Here is a 15,101-nt window from a genome sequence, read left to right on the forward strand (position 1 = left end):
GCTGCTGAAAGGAAACAACTAGCAACACAGAATTTAACACGCAGCAAAAATAGACTTTGAAACTGAAGGCCAAATAAAGACATTTTTCCGAAGAAGGAAAACTAAGAAAATATGTTTCCAGAAAACTGCTCAACAAGAAATGCTGAAGAAAATTCTTCTGGATGAAGAAAAATGGTACCACATGAAAACACAAACCCTCAGGAATGAAAGAAGAGCAAAGAAATGTCTAGATAAATGTAAAAGCTTTTTTTCTTTTTACTTAAGTTCTTTATACTATGCATAATGAATGAAAGTAAAAATTAAAACATTGTCTGGAGAGGTTTTCAAAAAAAAAGAAAAAGAAAACCTATCAGCAGCAAAGTAGAATGAAAATGACAAAATGGGAAAAATTGCACAGCCCATCTGACAGACAAAAGGTTAATTTCCTTAAAATATAATGACCTCCTACCATTCATTATTTTAAAAAATGACCAAAAACCCAGTAGAAAAATTGGCACAGATTATAAAGAAACAGTTCTCAGAAAGGAGGTACGGATGACTTTTAAGTGTATTAGCTTGAACCACATGAAATTACCAATATTTACTGCTTTTTTTTAAAAAAAAAAGTTGTTTGTTGAATAAATGAGAATTCTGGGGAAAAAACATTATCATGGTAACATATATACAACATAAAATTTCCCATTTTAACCACTTTTCCAGTACACAATTCAGTGAAATTAATTATATTCATAATGTCATGCCACTACTACCACCACCACTATCCATTATCAAAATCTTTTTATCACCCTGTGCCAGTTTGGATGTATTATGTTCCCCAAAACGCCATTATCTTTGATGCAATCTTGTGTGGGCAGATGTATTAGTATTTGTGAGAAACAAGCAAAAAGCAGTAAATGCTCACCCAATTGTGGAGAAGGAAAAAGTTTATTTACAACCTTGCAAGAATGGATGCACAGCTAGAAACGTGGCAGATGCCGGGAACAATAGAACACAGCAAAATTTATCCTAAGCCTAACACGCAAGTCCCTTCCCTGTTTCTCCATTGGCTGGATACTCCAGACGGTACAGCCTATCCGAGAGAGCTAACTAGTCTGCCTTTGGGATTTTAAATTGTACAGCCTATCAGAGAGAGTTAACTAGTTTAAATTTCTTGATGAGAGTCCCTGCCTTCGATTATACCCCACATCCCTTTACATTGCAGTAACCCTGGTTATTTTTCCCATATAAGGAGCTGGCGCTGATTCTAGGCTTATGCCATGGCTCTCTCTCTCCTTCCCCTTACCACGGAGCCAGTTTAGGACAGTTCCGCTGCGGAGTCTCCATTTTCCTTATTTCATGTTGCCTTTGTGTGAAAGCTAAACTTAACCCTTTCTTACAGTGTTGATTAGATTCGAATTCTTTGATTGAGTGTTTCCATGGAGATGTGACCCACCCAACTGTAGGTGATGACTCTGATTAGATAGTTTCCATGGAGTTGTGGTCCCGCCCATTCAGTGTGGGCCTTGATTAGTTTACTAGAGCACTATATAAGCTCAGACAGAAAGAGCAAGCTTGCTACAGCCAAGAGGGACACTAAAGAATGCACAGGAGCTGGGAGAGGAAATGCAGTTTACAGAGACATTTTGGAGGTGGCCTTTGAAAGCAGATGTTGCTCCAGAGACGCTGAGAGGACAAACGTCCCAAGAGCAACTAAGAGTGACATTTTTGAGGAGCTGCAGCCTAGAGAGGAACATCCTGGGAGAAAGCCAATTTGAAACCAGAACTCTGAAGCTGACACCACCTAGGCATCTTCCTGGCTGGCGGGGGTTTTCCGGACACCATTGGCCATCCTCCAGTGAAGGTACACGATTGTTGATGCATTACTTTGGACACTTTGTGGCCTTGGGACTGCGACTGTGTGGCCAAATGAACCCCCTTTTGTAGGAGCCCATCCATTTCTGGTATTTTGCAGGAGGGCAGCATTAGCAAATTGGAACACACCCCAAACAAAGACTCTGCACCCTCTAAGCTTTTCTCCCCATTTCTCCCCCTCCCCCCACCCCTGGTAACCTGTAAAGTACTTCCTGTCTCTATGACAATATCAACTGTTTTGACCTATGAAAAATGACAATTTTGCATAGTTCCACTTGTGTGTGATGCTCAAAGCCTAACTGTACATGTTAAGGAACTAGGAAAAGAAAAGCAAACTAAACCCAAGGTGAGCAGAAAGAAGGAAATAATAAAGATTAGAATGGAGATAAATGAAATAGAGAATAGAAAAACAGTAGAGAAAAATCAGTGAAACCAAAAGTTGGTTCTTTGAAAAGATCGACAAAATTGACAAACCTCTAGCTCAACTGACCAAGAAAAAGAATACAATTTACTAACATCATAAATGAAAGTGGGGACCTTACTATGGAGTTTACAGAAGTAAAAAGGACTATAAGAGAATATTATGAGCAACTATACATCAACAAATTGGATAACCCACATGAAATGGTTCTTCCAAAAAAAAATGAAAGGAGGGAATACTTCCCAACTCATTCTGAGGCCAGAATTACCCTGATACCAAAGTCAGACAAAGACACTACAGGAAAAATACTGTCCAATATCCCTTATAAATATAGATGCAAAAACCTTCAAAAAATACTAGCAAACTGAATTCGGTAGAATATTAAAAGGATTATATACCATAACTAAATGGGGTTTATCCTCAGAATACAGGGGTGTTTCAATATATGAAAATCAATCAGTGTAATAGACCACATTAAGACGAAGGAAAAAGCCATCTAATCATCTCAAATGATGCAGAGAAAACCATTTGACAAAATCCAACACCCTGTCATGATAAAAATCTCAATAAACTAGGAAGAGAAGTAAATTTCCTCAATATGATAAAGAACATGCATGGAAAACCCACAGCTAATATCATACTCAATGTTGAGAGACTGAAGCTTTTTCCCTAAAATCAGGAACAAGAAAAGAGTGCCCACTATCACCACTTCTATTGAATATAGTATGGAAATTCAAGTCAAACAATTAGGCCAGAAAAAGAACTAAAAGGCATCCAAATTGCAAAGGAAAAAGTAAAACTATCTCTATCCACAGATGACATGCTCTTATATGTACAAAACACTAAAGAATCCACATGACAAAGTTAGAGCTAATAAATGAATGTAGCAAAGTTGCAGGGTACAAAATCAACACTTAAAAATCAGTCATAATTCTACACATGAACAATGAACATTTTGAAAAGGAAATCAGGAAAACAATTCCATTTATGATAGTAACAAAAAGAATTAAATGCTTAGGAATAAACTTACAAAGGAGGTGAAAGTCTCGTGCACTGAAAACTAAAAACATTGCTGAGAGAAATTAAAGAAGACCTAAATAAAAGGAAGGGCATGTTGTATTCATGGCTTGGAAGACTTAATAAGACTTAAGATGATGATATTACCCAAAGGAATACACTAATGCCTATCAAAATTACAATATTGTTTTCTGCTAAAATAGAAACCTATCTTAAAATTCCTATGAAATTTCAGGGGACCCTGAATAGCCAAAACAATCTTGTAAAAGCCCAAAGTTGGAGGACTCACACTTCCCTATTTCAAAACTTACTACTATGCTACCATAATAAAACAGTGTGCTACTGACATAAGGATAGACACCTAGACTAATGGAATAGAACAGAGAGCCCAGAATTAAACCCTCACATATATGGTCAATTAATTTCTATAAGGGAAAAATGGATATCCACATGCAAAAGAATGAAGTTGGACCCTTACCTCATATCATATACAAAAATTAAAATGGATTAATGCCTAAATTTCATAGCTAAAACCATAAAACTTTTAGAAGAAAACTTCAAGGAAAATCTTCATTACCTTGGACTTGTCAATGATTTCTTAAATATGACACCACAGGTACAGACATCAAAGAAAAAAATAAATAAATTGGACTTCATCAAAAACCTTTTGTGCATCAAAGAACACCATCAAGACATTCCAGGCACAATGGGAGAAAATATTTTCAAGTCATAAATCAGAATATATAAAGAACTCCTAAAACTTAACATCAAAATGACAAACAACACAATTTAAAAACAGGCAAAGCTCCCCACTTCGTGGGACCTGACTCCTAGGGGTGTAAATCTCCCTGGCAATGCAGGATATGACTCCCGGGGATGAATCTGGACCCAGCATCGTGGGATTGAAAACATCTTCTTGACCAAAAGGGGGATGCAAAATGAAACGAAATAAAGCTTCAGTGGCTGAGAGATTTCAAATGGAGTCAAGAGGTCACTGTGGTGGACATTCTTACACACTATATAGATAACAATTTTTAGGTTTAATGTATTGGAATAGCTAGAAGTAAATACCTGAAACTACCAAACTCCAATCCAGTAGCCTTGACTCTTGAAGACAGTTGTATAACAATGTAGATTACAAGGGGTGACAGTGTGATTGTGAAAACTTTGTGGATCGCCCTCCCTTTATCCAGTGTATGGATGGATGAGTAGAAAAATGGGGACAAAAACTAAACAAAAAATAGGGTGGGATGGGGGGATGATTTGGGTGTTCTTTCTTACTTTTATTTTTTATTCTTATTCTGATTCTTTCTGGTGTAAGAAAAATGTTCAAAAATAGATTGGGGTAATTAATGTATAACTATATGAGGGTACTGTGAACAGTTGATTGTACATAATGGATGATTGTATGGTATGTAAATATATCTCAATAGAACTGAATTTTTTAAAAAATGGGCAAAGGACTTGTATAGACATTTCTACAAAGAAGATTGACAAATGACCAATAAGCACATGAAAAGATGCTCAACATCATTAGCCATTAGGGAAATGCAAATCAAAACCACAATGGAATTCCACCTCACACTCGCTAGGGTGGCTACTATTTAAAATATATATAGAAATAACAAGTGCTAGCAAGGATGTGAAGAAATAGGAATCTTTGTATAATGCAGGTGAAAATGTAAAATGGTGCAGCCACTGTAGAAAACAGTTTGGCTGTTCCTCAGAAAGTTAAACATAGAATTTTACCGCATGTGATGGTCAAGTTCATGTTCAACTTGGCTAGCTTACAGTGTCCAGCTGTTTGGTCAAGCAAGCACTGGCCTGATTGTTACCATGAGGATATTTCACAGATTTAAATCATTAGTCAGTTGATTCCATCTATGGCTGGCAATCAACGAAGGAGATTGCCTTCAGCAATGAGTTGAAGGCCTTAACAGGAGAACCAATTATTTCAACAATCAGAAAGAAGAATTTCTCTCTCTTCTTCAGCCAGCCTGCTCTCCTGGAGAATTCATAGAAAGCTACCTCTGCATTCCCAACTTGCAGCCTGTCCTACGGAATTTGGACTTGACAATCCTATTGGTCACATGAGCCAATTCCTATAATAAATCTCATACATATGTATGTAAATATTCTGCATCATATATGTATACACATATATACATATACATAAATACACACACACACACACACACACACACACACACATATATATATATCCTGTTGGCTCTGTCCCCCTGGAGCACACTGACTAATACCATATGACTTGTCAATCCCACTTCTAGGTAGTTATACAGCAGCCCAAAGAATTGAAAGCACAAAATGTGGTATATACATGCATTGGAAAAATATTCAGTCATAAGAAATGGAGTCCGATACATGCCACAACATGGATGAACCCTGATGATCTTACACTCAGTGAAATAAGCCAGATAAAAGAGGACCAATATTTTATGACCCACTTATATGAGGTATCTAGAATAGCAAATCCATAGAGAAAGTAGAGGTTACCAGGGGCTGGAGGAAGGAGGGAATGGTGAGTTATCACTTAATGGATACAGAGTTTCTATTTGGGAGTCATGTCACCAGGGAGACTTACTCCCCTGGGAGTCATGTTCCATGCAGTGGGGAAGGTAATGAATTTATTTGCTGAGCCGGGCTTAGAGAGAGAAAGGCTACATCTGAGCAACAAAAGAGTTCTCTGGAAGTGCCTCTTAGGCATAATTACAGGTGGACTTAGCCTCCCCTTTACAACCATAAGTCTCACAAGAGCAAGCCTCAAGATCGAGGACCTGACTTATTAAGTAGCGGGTTCCTAATTTCACACAGTATGTGTTCTGTCCAAGATAAACAATCAATGTCTCACACCATCTTCACTTAGTTGTACAATCATCACTCTCAATTTTAAACAATTCTTATGACCAAAAACACCCCGAAGTTCTTATCTCCCCCTAATTATTTATCCCTAGTATCTGTGTGGTACTAGTAAGCTATTCCTATTAAATATAGTCCATAGTATGCAATAAGTAGTTTTCCCCATATTCCACTCTGTTGTTGACTCTTTGTACTAGTGTCATATCTAAGAAGTAGATCCTGCAAGAACTTATTTATATTTGTAGTGCTAATCTGTGGGATACATGCCTTTAAACAACCACGTTCAATCATGTTCGCCTTCAATACAGCACTGATACTTATAATCCCATTAACGAACCATCATCACCCCTGTCCATTCCCATACCCTTAAGTTCAACCTTGTTAACAGGTCTTTACATATTAGGTGATCATTCCCCCTTCACTAGCTTCTGTCTATCTCTAGGGCCCCTATATTCTACATTTTAAGACACTGATTTTACATTGTTCAGGGAGTTCATAGTAGTGGCAACATACAATATCTCTCCTTTTGTGTCTGACTTATTTCACTCACCATTATGTCTTCAAGGTTCATCCATGTTGCCACATGTTTCAGGACCTCATTCATTCTTACTGCTGCATAGTATTCCATCGTATGTATATACCGCATTTTGTTTATCCACTGATCTGCTGAAGAACACTTGGGTTGTTTCCATCTCTTGGCAGTTGTGAACAATGCTGCTATGAACATTGGTGTGCAAATGTCTGTTCATGTCACTACTTTCAGATATTCTGGGTATATACTGAGTAGTGGAATTGCTGGATGTAGGATAACTCTATATCTAGTTTTCTAAGGAACTGCCAGTCTGACTTCCAGAGTAGCTGTACCATTATACATTCCCACCAGCAATGAATAAGAGTTCCAGTTTCTCCACATCCTCTCCAACATCTGTAGTTTCCTGCTTGTTTAATGGCAGCCATTCTTATTGGTGTGAGGTGATATCTCATTGTGGGTTTTATTTGCATTTCCCTAATAGCTAGTGAAGATGAAAATTTTTTCAAGGCTGTGTTCTTTTAATCCATTCCTGTGAGTGTAGACCTATTGTAGGTGGGACCTTTGCATTAGGTTATTTCAGTTGAGATGTTACCTAACCCATTCAAGGTGAGTCTTAGTCCTCTGACTAGAGTCCTTTATAAGAGGATAAAACATACAGAAGCTAAGAGATGATATTAAGAGAAGCTTATGTAGAAAGCCCTGGAAAAGCTAAGAGAGGACCCACAGAAGCTCAGAGAGGAAGCTGCTGGAAGCAGAAGCTGAAAGCAATGAGACCTGGGAGCAAAGGACCAGTAGACACTGGCCATGTGCCTTCCCATGTGACAGAGGTGTCCCAGATGCCAGCAGCCTGTCTTCAGAGTCCAGGTATCGTCCTGTTGGTGCCTTCTTGAGTTGGACATTTTCACGGCTTAAGTACTGTATATTGTAGGTTAATAAAGCCCCATTGTAAAAGCCAACCCATTTCTGGTGTATTGCATTCTGGCAACTTTAGCCAACCAAAACAAATATAGATGTGCATTTCCTCAAAAGCAATTCTATTTCTAGGAATTTAACCCACAGATGTACTCCAAAAAATTATTCTTTGCAGCATTAGTTGTAATAGAAGAAAGTTGGAAATAACCTAATGTAAATGTCCATCAACTTAGCCATACAATGGACTACTATGCAGTTGTTGAAAAAAAGTGGTTGAGTAGTCCAGCTATATGTTTAAGAGAAACTGCTCCTAATATAGTACAACTAAAGTGCTGGGGAATATACAAAAACTTCTTTTTGATGAATAGTTAAAATAATAGGAAAAGTATGAGAAATCTTTACCTTTAAAACTTTTGTTATGAAAAGCTATAAACTTATGGAAAGATGGAATAGTGCAATGACCATCCATACACCAACAACCTAGGTGCACTAATTGTTGATATTTTGCCACACTGCTTTCATCTATATTGCTTCCATCTATATGAATATGTGTGTATATTTATTTATTTAAAGTAAAAACCAGATATCATGACATTGCAACCCTAATTACATTATTTCACATACATGCTGAATTCCTTCCTTTTAATTATTAATATTCAGAGTTAAGAGTCATGTCATGGTCACCTCCAGTGGTGGCAAAGAAGGTTGGTTTTTGTCGTCTTGTTTTTGTTGGGGTTTTTAAGAGTTCTTTTTTCATTATCATCATGGATTCATGATTTTATATATTCAATGCATTTCACTCAATTACAATCATTTTGTAAAAGGGCTCCCATGAGAATTCCCCACCACACATCTGTCCTGACCTGGGGTGGGAGGCAATAAGGCTTTGAGGTCAAACTAACAAAAGGTAGCAGCAGGTGATTCAGCAGGTCATTGCTTGTTCATCAACATCTCTTGCCCACAGTCTGCATGGATGACTCTACAAGTCAATGAATGTTTTTGTCCATGTTATTATTAGGCCAAACCATCTAAAACTGCCATTTTTTGTAGGTCAGATATCAGCATTTTCATATGGTATAGCTTAGTAGAATAAAGGGGGATCCCATGAATTATAGGTTATTTCATATACTGAACAGGGACAATGAAGAAGGGTTAAACATTTAATCCTACCCTTGGAAGCAAGATGGCTTTTCAAAGGAAAGTCTTTAAAAATATTTTCTTTACCCTTGGTATTACTGGAGAATTATTTAATCCGATGAAATAAACATTAAACAGCTAACTTAAATATCACAAAAAGATGTAACAAATCTTTTTGACTTATTTGAAAAGATAAATGAGGATTCTTAATTTGATAGAAAAAGAGATTAATCCCAATGAAAATGAAGGAAATTATCATGGGATTAAAAAATAAGCCCAAGTGCAGGGAATTTCCAGTTTCCACTTTTGTAGTAATTTGATAGCAAGCTTAAAGATACACTCTTTTGGATATTATTTAAAAGACAAAGACTTGATGACCAGATTTAAGGATCCGTATGAACTTACAGTACAGGTTTGGGGTGACGAATCCATCTGAAGCAGAAATGGAACGTGTTAGCTGACAATGACAGGGAGAGTTCACTGCACCTAAAACAACTTTTGAGTCCAAAACATGATTTAATCAATCCACAGATGAAAGGTTTTGCATGCAATTATGTTTTCTTTGGAAAGAACTAAATTATGTTATCATAGCATTTCCTACCACATACTTCTTTTAAAAGTTAGAGCAGTGCAGTTACTGAGAAAGTAACAAAACTGACTGCAAATATGTATCAGAGAAATTCTAAGGGAGACTCCTTTGAACAGACTTTGAACAATCATTAATTGTGGTTGATAAATGAAAGGCAGGGATCTCATTTAATTCAATTAATAAGTGTTTTTAAACTTTTGTCCAGGGCAGTCCCACACAAGGAAAAACTGTCCTATGTCCTGCACAATTGTTAAATGCTTCATATTTGTTCCCGCAGGGGCTGGTCTGGCAGACAGACCAAAGGAAACACCAGGAACGGAGCGAGACATAAGCTATTACAGGAACGAACTTACAAGAGAAAAGCCAGAAGTCAGTCAAGGTGCTTTGATGGCGGCTGGTTCAGAGCTCAGTGTGAAAGCATCCCGCGCTCAGGCTGGAATCAGCAAGGCCAGTTACACAGACCCGAGACAAAGACATTCCAATGAGCAAGAGGACACACATACAGCAAAAGGGCCGGTGGGACATAGGAGAAAGATTAGCTATCCCCAGAGAGTGCAGGGAAAAGTATAGATGACTTTGTAAATCATAGTAGACATGATAACATCCCGAGAATCCCAGAGAAGCGTGGGGCACAGGCTAACATCCTATGCAGAGGAGGGTCTGGTGCCCAGCTTACATCAACCACCCACACTTCCCTCACTCCATGGGGAGGACAGCTTAAACATCAGCTGACCTGGGTCACGCAGGCTGCTGTGTGTTCCACGGAGTGTCAGGGAAAGCCCTGGACCCTGGGATCCCACAATATTATTAAGTTCATGTTTTAAAATATTTATAACCCAATGATGAGAAATCTACAGCATGAAAATGACACATTAAAATTATTCACTTATTCTGTATTATCTGGATCTTTAAAAAATCTTAATCAGGTACTATTCCCAGAAGCTACAATCAACCAACTACAACTTGTTATATTACTGCTCATTTTTTCCAGTCCACTCTATAATTCTCTTTGCCCAGTAAAAGACATCACAGTCTCTGATTTCTTAAGTACTAGAGACTCACACTGTTTCTCAGCAGGTGGTGAGATTTCCAAACAGAAGTCTCTTTTGACCTACTTCATCACTACCCAACCTCATCACATTATATCAGGAATTATTCTGATGCTAAACTCATAAAATAAAACCCAGGCCATTTGCAAAAATATTTTTGTTCATTTTGCATATGAATACAAAGAATAGTTTGCGAGGTTTAAATATACATGGCAAGTTTTTTTTCAGCTAACACAGCTATTACTGTCTAAGTAGGGGGACAGCTGCACTCTGTTGTTTGGAACTTTGCCAAAATTTGGTCACCATTTCAGAAACTCACATCACCCAGAGCAGAGGAGTAGTATTTGAGTGCTCAGTTTTACCATATGCCTGTCCTGGATCTGCGTTTGTGGCTGTTGCATTTACCGTGGTTTTATAAAGAGGGGACAGCATGTGACTGCCTCATTGTGCCTGAGTGTCCATGTAGTGAAGTACAGATTACTTTATTATTAAATGCTTTCCTTTTATTTATTCCCCTGTAGTACAATTAGGATATTACATTGACATTAAAAAATTTTGTGTATAGGTAGGTTTGTTACATGTGAGTTTCCTTCTGGGATAGTAACAGAATATTCGTTATTAAAAGGATGAATGGTTCTGATGGAGTGCCTCAGGTTGAAATCCAACCTCCTGACTCATCGTTCCAAGCCTGTCACAACTGGCCCAGCTGTTGCCCTGGCCACCCCCTCCCACCCCGCCAGCCAGAGGGATCTGTTTGTCTGTCCAGGATGTGTCAGTGCTCTCACGTCCCTGTCTAGGTACAGGCTGTCTTCTCCCTGACATGCCCTCAACCTCCCCTGGACAAATTTAGTGCTTCCCAAAGTCTGGTTCTCCATGTCCTTGCTTCACAAACTGTGCCATAGCTGTGCCCACCGGTAGTCTTGTTTAGTTTACTTTCTTTAAATGACTCATTTTTCATAAATAAATTTGTTTACCAGGGGAAGAGGTGGGGAGTGGGGAGTTAATGCTTAATGGGTACAGAGTTTCTGTTTGGAGTGATGGAAAAGTCTTGGCGATGGATGGTGGTGATGGTGGCACAACATTGTTAATGTAATTAACACCACGGAATTTATCCTTGAAAGTAGTTAAAATGGGAACATGTATGTTGCATATGTGTTACAATAATAAATTTAAAAAAAAACCCATATAACTGTACAACCCAGACAGTGAACCCTAATGTAAACTATGGACTGTAATTAATTACATAATTGTAATAATATTGGCTCATCAATTGTAACAAATGTATCACTAATGCAAAATGTAAATAATAGGGGAAACTATGTAAGTAGTGGTGGGGGGGCTTCAGGTTTGCTAATGCTGCTGTTATGCAAAATACCAGAAATGGATTGGCTTTTATAAAGGGGGTGTGCCGGTTTGAATGTATTATGTCCCCCAGAAAAAGCCATATTCTTTGATGCAGTCTTGTGGGACAGACGTTTTGGTGCTGATTAGATTTGCATGGAAATGCACCCCACTCAACTGTAGGTGATAACTCTGATGAGATATTTCCATGGAGGCATGGCCCCACACATTCAGGGTGGGCCTTGATCAGTGGAGCCATATAAATGAGCTGACAGGCAGAGGGAACTCAGTGCAGCTGTGAGTGACATTTTGAAGAGGAGTTACAGCCAAGAGGGACGCTTTGAAGAAAGCACAGGAGCTGCGGATAAGAGACATTTTGAAGAAGGCTGTTGAAAGCAGATTCTTGCTCTGGAGAAGCTGAGAGAGGACAAATATCCCAAGTAGAACTAAGAGTGACACTTTTGAGGAACTGCAGCCTAGAGAAGAACGTCCTTGGAGAAAGCCATTTTGAAACCAGAACTTTGGAGCAGACGCCAGCCACGTGCCTTCCCAGCTAACAGAGGTTTTCCGGACACCATTGGCCATCCTCCAGTGAAGGTACACTTCGTTGATGGACATTTTATGCCCTTAAGACTGTAAGTCTGTAACCAAATAAACCCCCTTTTATAAAAGCCAATCCATTTCTGGTGTTTTGCCTTCTGGCAGCATTAGCAAACTACAACAGGGGGTTTATTCAGTTTCAGACTTACACTCCTAAGGCCATAAAAGTTTCCGAAGTAAGGCATCAACAAGAGGAAACCTTCACTGAAGACCAGCCGATGGCATCCAGAACACCTCTGTCAGCTGGGAAGGCACGTGGCTGGCATCTGCTGGTCCTTTGCTCCCGGGTTGCGTTTCAAAATGGCGCTCTCCAGGCTAAACTTGCATATAATTGTGCCTAAGAGTCTCCCCCTGAGTACCTCTTTGTTGCTCAGATGTGGCCCTTTCTCTCGCTAACTGAGCCATCTCAACAGGTGAACTCGCTGCCCTCCCCCCTACATGGGACCTGACTCCCAGGGTTGCAAATCTCCCTGGCAATGCAGAATATGACTCCTGGGGATGAGTGTGGACCCGGCATCGTGGGACTGAGAGTATCTTCTTGACCAAAAGGGGGATGCAAAATGAGACGAAATAGTTTCAGTGGCTGAGAGATTTCAAATGGAGTCGAGAGGTCACTCTGGTGGACATTCTTATGCATTATATAGATAACACCTCTTAGGTTTTAATGTATTGGAATAGCTAGAAGTAAATACCTGAAACTACCAAACTCCAACCCAGCAGTCTGGACTCCTGAAGACAATTATATAATAATGTAGATTACAAGGGGTGACAGTGTGATTGTGAAGACCTTGTGGAACACACCCCCTTTATCTAGTGTATGGATGAGCAGAAAAATGGGGATAAAAATTAAAGGACAAATGGGGTGGGATGGGGGGATGATTTGGGTGTTCTTTTTTCACTTTTATTTTTTATTCTTGCTCTGGTTCTTTCTGATGTAAGGAAAATTTTCACAGATAGATTGTGGTGATGAATGCATAACTATGTTATCATACTGTGGACAGTGGATTGTATACCATGGATGATTGTATGGTGTGTGAATGTATTTCAATAAAACTGAAGTTAATAATAATAAAAAAAAAAAATGGCGCTCTCCAAAATGTCTCTGGGCTTCTGTCTCTCTTAGCTTCTCTCTCTCAGCTCCCGTGCATCCTTGTTTCTTTCTCGTAGGGCATTCCTCTATAAGCATCTGGGGGTCCTCTCTTAGCTTCTCCGGGGCAAACTCTGGACTTCATCTCTTAGCCTAGCATCTCTAAACCTCCTTCTGTCCACATCTCCAAATGTCTCCAAGTGTCAGTGGAAGCACCCATGTTGGCTCCTGGCTCTCTTAAATACGCAAGTGAACTAATCAAGCCCCACCCTAAATGGGTGGGATCAAATCTCCACGGAAACATTCAATCAAGAGGTCACACCCTAATCAAAAAAAATGAATAAGTCTGCCCCACAAGATTGCATCAAAGAATATGCCTTTTTGGGGGGACATAATATACCCAAGGCAGCACAGGGGGTACACAGGAACTTTGTACTTTCTACATTTTTTTGCCAACTAACAACTGCTCTAAAAAAATAAAAATAAAAAATTTATAAAGAAAACAAGACTTTACATCCCTATTATAAATAGGAAACCAGTATCTGTAGCCCTAAAAACAAACTATAAATAAAATACACAAATATAAGGAAAACAAAAGAAAATAAAAACATATATGAAAAACAAAAGGGATTAACTTCTATACAGATAAAGTTGTCAGCAGAAACCCTAAAGCCAGCTCTTTGTGAGAGAAAGAGGGAGAGGGAGAGATTGACAGGCATTAGATCTTTGAAACATGTTTGTACTGAATTGAGCCTTTTCACCTGATATATTCTGAACGCTTGAAAGAAAACTGAAAAGAGAACTTTTCTCTTTCAGTGTAATTTGACGCCATCCCTATTCTCCCTAAAATCACACTGTATAGCATCACAATCCATTCATTCACCAAACATTTATTAAGCACTTGCCATGGCCCAGGCATGGGTGCTAGATGCTGGCAATAAAACAATGAACCAGACAAGCACAGTCTTTGCCCTACAGACTGCAGTCTGCTGGAGAAAAACCATAAGTAACCTGGAAATGACCACCTGATGGTAGTGGCAGTGAGCCAGGTGTTAAGGGCCCAAGGGGGTTCGCCCTCAGGGGTACAGAGAGGTGGTGAGGGCTCCCCAAAGACACCACTTCTCTCCACCTTTACTGAGATGACTTGTTCCTTCTGTTCTCCTGCAGACCAGTCCATTCCATCTCCACACTATAGCCAGAGAGAACCGTTCAAAATGCAAATCTGAACATGTCCCCCCACCCCACCCCAGCCCATGAATAAAGACCAAACGCCTTAGCATGGCAGAGGAGGCTCTGTGTGGCCATGAAATTTCATTACTTAAAATTCTCACTTCTCCAGCACCCCCAGATATGCACAGTGGTAGCAGAGAAACCATGTCCACTGATAAATTAGGTGTCAGCTGGAGCAAATTAATTTCAAAAGTGCAATAGTCAAAAGAGTGGAAGCAACCCAAATATCCATCAGCAGATGAATGGTTACCAAAATGTGGTCTATCCATACAACGGAATATTAGCCCGAAAAAAGAATGAAGTTCTGATACATGTCACCACACTACATGGATGAATCTTGAAGACATGTTGAGTGAAATAAGTCAGAACAAAGGGAGATATTTATGATTCCACTTATAAGAAATAGAATATGCAAACTCATAAAGACAGAAAGTAGAGTACAGTTTACCAGGGACCCT

This window comes from Choloepus didactylus, chromosome 6 (genome assembly GCF_015220235.1).
Source record: "Choloepus didactylus isolate mChoDid1 chromosome 6, mChoDid1.pri, whole genome shotgun sequence".
Classification (NCBI taxonomy): domain Eukaryota; kingdom Metazoa; phylum Chordata; class Mammalia; order Pilosa; family Megalonychidae; genus Choloepus; species Choloepus didactylus.